The sequence below is a fragment of the Pinus tabuliformis genome, chromosome 9 (assembly GCF_031772625.1).
Source record: "Pinus tabuliformis cultivar Carrire ecotype Pingquan chromosome 9, CPIR1, whole genome shotgun sequence".
NCBI lineage: Eukaryota > Viridiplantae > Streptophyta > Pinopsida > Pinales > Pinaceae > Pinus > Pinus tabuliformis.
The window spans coordinates 857553754-857559753 of NC_142307.1; positions in this window are offsets into that span (position 1 = coordinate 857553754).

Sequence of the window (6000 nt, forward strand, 5' to 3'; positions counted from 1 at the left end):
AATATGCCAAATAAACTTGGGAAGGCCAGACTCGTAATGCTATCAAAACCAAATTGAAAATGTTTTAGAATACTAGACACCACATACCAATCCTGAACAACTTAATGATATACCCGTAGACTCGACGATTTGAAAGAACATAAACAGCAACACAACGACCAAATCAAAGGAGGGGCTTGTTTTTGTGTTATGTAGAAAGAGAAAAAAACATGGGCACCTGCAACAACTAGACATACTTCTAATGCAAAACGATATGCAAGAACCAGTGAATTGACAACAAGAGTTGAAATGGAAAGGATGTAAATATATAGACGAACCTTCATAGAATTCGTTGAGTGACAACATTGGTGAGTAGTAGTCGAGGGAGAGTAGGAAATGGTATGCAAACTTGGTAATGATATTGAAAATCTGCCACCCTGGTGCGAAATCCCTGTGTTTATAAAGAAAAACCATGACCTGAAGATCAAACGCACACGAAAGATTGCTTGAGAAATTAGAAACCAAAGAAAGACAAGTGTGTGTTATGGCACGCATGTTAACACTCACATTAAAAGCCAATTCATGTGTGTTCTTCCCTAAAATGCGTCCATGATCAGCTGCAATTGTTGGAAACTGTGAGCCAACGGAATGTCAGATTGAAATCCATGTCCCACCACTTATCTGCATTTAAACAAATTTGACAAAATTTGTTGTGGCTAATCTTGAAAGTGGTGTGAATGCCACATGTGGGTAAGGTTCGAATAGGTGGTGATATTGGCTCTCATCCCCATATGCACTTTCCTTTTTGCCATTGATTTTTCGTGCATGCTAATCATTCTAACTTATGCACCTTTGTAACCCTAATCACACCCCATCAAGGACAACAAGGGAAACCCTCAACGCACTTGCATTTTAAACGATTATTAAACCTCATCAACAGTGATAGAGTGTTGATTTTACCATCATTATATTTAAAAAAAAAAAAATTACCAAATTTATTGCATGAGATGTGGACAACTATTTAAAAACCTAAAAACATAAATACATCGAATTAAAGTGAACATTGATATATTTTAATTTCATTTTGAATGATTTTTCAAAATTGTTTTTCAAATTAATAAAACATTTAGAGGTATTGTTTCAATTTCATCTTTATAACTATATTATATTATTGATAATATATTATTTGACATTTATAACCATTCTCTATTTTTGTTAAATAATATACATTTGTGTTGGTTTATGAGAATATAATTTATCATAATGTACTAAGAATGATATATAGATATATATATATATATATATATATATAAACTAACATAAATAGAAAATCGAGCATCTCGATGGATCAAATTTCAAGAGGTGTAAATATTTCCTTAAGTTTTGCACTCAAAAAAAGATTTGTAGCTTGAGAGGTTTAATTCCTTATGAAGCTTGTTAGATTTGGGGTTAGAATGTCTTCAAAAAATTTAGGGTTAGAATGTATCTTAAATGCACTAGAAGTGTAGAAATCATTTCAAAATCCAAAAACATAAATATATTGTGTTAAAGCTACCATAGATACATCTTGATTTGATTTCCGAAATATTCAAAATTGTCTTTTCAAATCAATAAAATATTTAGAAATATTGTTTCAAGTTCATCATCATAACTATATTATTTTTAATATTAAATTATTTCACATCTATAAACATTCTCAAAACAACCTACATAGTTTTGTCATGGAATATAATATATGTTTCTTTATTTAGTAAATATTATTGTAAATTTATTTTAATCTCAAATTTGTTTGACCTCTTTTTAAAAATAATATTTTTTCTTAAAATAATTTAGGTACAATATTTATTTGTGCTTGTTTGATAAATATCAATATAAATTTATTTTAACCTCAAATTTAACAAATATCTAAACAAAACAAGTGTTGCATAGTAGCTAGTACCTGTAGCTTAGTTTAAATATAGTTAAATTGGAGTTTGGATTGCTTATAGGCTACGAGTTGATCAGTTAAAGTATTGACGAAAAAATAGATATGAAAGTGAAAATGTTGTGCTAAAATGGTGTTTTTAGTGAGCACCCTACATCATTGGCTATAATGAAGCTCTATAACTTTATTTCTTTGGCAGTTCAAATTGATATGGAGAAGCCTAGTTTCAATTGAATGAGATGTGAATTCCAGGAAACTTGTTTTGCACAAACATTTGTCTCCTACAATATTTATGAACAGTGTACATGATTCATATAGAGATGAATGTAATTGTGTCTGTAGCAGTGAAGATAGGGGATATAGAACAAAACTTTTATTGTTATCTCTCAAGTTATAATTTCCATTATTCAATTCTAATATACTAACTTTAACTATAAAGACAATCATAATTTATGCAACACACTTATACTATACTATAGAAAAATTGTATACAACAAATAAATTTTAATAGGTGAAATCGAGTAGAAAATCAGATATCAATATGATCAACTGTGAACAACTTTTATTGAGTGAAATGGATTAGAAAATCAAATATGCTCAACTATGTAAATAAATAATGATATTTAAAAAGAAACCTAGACATTAATAGAAACAAAATTGTATATTTGTCGAACAATAGTAAAAATCGAGAATTGAAAAAATATAAATGAAAAAGAGTATCTATACTTACTAAACAAGCACAAGTGAAAATAAACCATAGGCTTACTTTGCAAGTTCAACTGCCATCACAGTCATGCAAATCTTGAAAAAATAAACAAATGAGACATAGCTTTATACTTTCTAAACAAACACAAATGAAAGAAAACATTTATCCTTACGTTGCAAGAAAAATAAAATGCACTGCATATGGTATTGTCATGTTTTGTAGACCGAGAAAGCAAATTCACCAGTAAAATCATAAAAAAATCCATAGATAACATTGAGGTAGTTTTTTTCAAAGAAAAAATTTTGTTAACTCAGTCGATCCTACTCCTTGTAATGATATAAAACTACTCTACATATTCTGTGGAGAAATTGTTTAACAATAAATGGAATAAAAAATTGCTCAACCAAAATCCAATATCTAAATTCAAAACAAGTTAATCAAATTGCTATGTTGTGATTATCTGATAGGGTTTTATGTCATGGTAAGCATTAAAAGACAAATGTAAGCAAATTTAGTTTCATTTCATAGCGGCCAAGCGTGTTGTAAACTTGGGGATTTCAAGAAATCGGGAAACAACAACAAAGCATAGGAGGAAATGGAAACTAAACAAAAAGGGAAAAGGAAATAGTAGCAAACAATGCTGCAAAGAAGGGGAGGATGCATGGTAGCGTTTCCAGTGGAATTGAAAATAGGAAAGAGAAATAGTTGCTTGGGAAAGAAAATTATAGAAAGGTGAAGGAAAAAAATAAAGTCAAATTAAAAATTAATAAGAAAAAAAAAACTATGACTAATGGAATTGGAATTGAAAATAGAGGGAAAAAAATCATAGGAAAAAAATAAAATAATAATAATAATAATAATAATAATAATAATAATAATAATAATAATAATAAATTAATTAAAAACTAATAAAACTAAAAAATGAAAAAAAAAATGAAATCTTTTTTCCTCTTTAAAATTTGTCGTCTTAAATTGAAAATATGGAGAAAAACTATAATTCATGAAAATTGAAATAATAGAAAACGAAATCAAAATCAAAAGGTTAAGCAAGTTACATAGTAGCGAGTACCTTCTGCCTAGTTTAAATATAATTAAATTAAACTAAAAAACTATGAAGATTTGGAAAAATGGAAGTCTATGTAAGTGCATGCAGAAACTGGAAACAAAAACTAGAAGAAAAAGAGGTAAAATTGGAAAACAAGAGATTAGAAAAAAATGGCTATAATTAATTATACATAGTCAAAATCTACAATGATGTCTTATATTTTTTTAATATTAGAAATAAATATTTAGGAATATTATTTTATAACTTTAAAAAGAACCCTTCACAAGTATAGCCAATAAAAAAAATGTCATTTGATGACCAAAATAAGCCATTAACAACAATTTCACTATCAAATTCCACCCTTCATGGAGATATTAATTTGACTTATTAAAGGGACAATATCTATCCACCATGTAGAGCTTTTGCTCATAAAGTTAAAGAATTTTACATTCAATTTGAACTCTTTTTTAATGAATGTTTCTCGAACAAGTTATGCAATTTGTAAATTTTAAAGATTTCGATGACAAATTGTTAATTATTTTCCCTTTATAAATATAATCCATTTTATAAAAAAAAATTGTAAGTCGAAAAGTTTCTATTAATCAAAAGTCATATACATAGGTGACAAAATACATGTGTTCTCACCCTGAATAGGTTTGTTGACCAATGCTATAACCACACAACATACAAAATGCTCAGTTGAGAGGTCCATAGCCTTAGAGGCCTAACATATTAGAAAATAGAAAGAACAAGAAAGACACCAATGATCATAATCAATCGTCAAAGGTAATTGAAGCAGAATTAGTTGCCCCTATTCCTGGAGGAGGAGGAGCATGATACATGCAATTGACGTGATGCTCAAAGTGAGCATGCCAAGCTTCCACCTTTTCAAATTTCTCCATCAACATATTTTTCCCACACCAGACAACCACAATCCTTTCACGAACATGGCATTGGAAGTAGTGGAGTTTCTCAAGCTTGGCCATAACAGCCTCATGCTCCTCCTTTGGTATCTATCAAGAGATTCCAACCAAGCAATGATAGATTGAACCATATCCTGAATTGTCGTGGAAATCTCGAGATGCGTGGAAGGAGCACGACCTGCAGACCCAACATGACCCGGAATGTTTCGTTGTCCCAGATAGGCCATAACATGCCTGCGACCTAATCCTCTGCCACCTCCACCAACACCACGAGCACTTTAAATTATTATTATGTTGCCTATGCTCGTCATGGAGTCAGTCGAAGACCTACACCCCCCACAGGTTCCACGACCCCTATACCCAACACCATGCACTAAACTAGCGCCCCGCCTGGAGATTCCACCTCCCGCATTCATTGCACCACCTCAAATGCCTTCAGTAGTAGATGAACCTTCCACCTTTGCTTGGGCCAGGGCACATGAGAAATGCGGACTAGTCTGCATATTGAAGTCCAAGAAGAAGCCGAAGCCCACAAGACAATACCCAAATCGAATCAATAACCACCGAAATAATCCAGGCAACACACAGAGAAGAATCGTGTGTCAAAACGAGCAACTACCCTTCACCAGAGGCCAAGCAGATCGCACCGCATACTGAGAGTGAAAGGGAATCTGATAGAGCAATTTATCGCATGGGAAATTCACCACTGGACAAAAACTGAACCAGGCCAGAACATTCAGATGAAACAATGACATGAAAGGCCAAGGGGAGACTAGCGAAAAACACATAAGAGCAAATAGAAAAGAAAGCTTCCAAAATCTAGTCCGTCGCCAAAGCCATAAGGCAACCCCAAAAGGAGGTCTAAGACTAGTGGCTCTTAAAGGGAAGAAGAAAGGGATGTCAACACCCGAAGACTAGCACCACTCCAGCACCAAATCTGCCACCCCAAAGAGAACAACACCACTAGAATACTTAAAGCCAATTAAACAAGCAGTGAACACCAAATACAAATGACCCAAGAGGCACAAACCATAATTCCAAGGCGAGAAACCAGGAGAACACAAAGCGACTAAACCCAAAATTAACCAAAATAGCAAATGACACGCCCTCTGACTTAGGAAGGAGAGGGAAAGTTTCACAATTTGCAGGAAGGAAAGAGAAATTACCGGAATAGGTCCACAGGAGGAGAAAAAGGCAGATGACCACCACCCTAGCCTAATGACCAGGAGAAATAAGAGCACAAAGGAGTGCGCATCCCTCAGAGAGCCAGAGAACAACTAGAAAAATTCACAAACCATGCAATTTAATTGAAGATGCAATGACGATATTGAAACCCGAAACAATACAAATCCGTTGCACACAGACGAGCCCAGAGACATTAACTATTGCATGGTGGAGGAGTTGTTGCCCTGCCCTCCCTCGC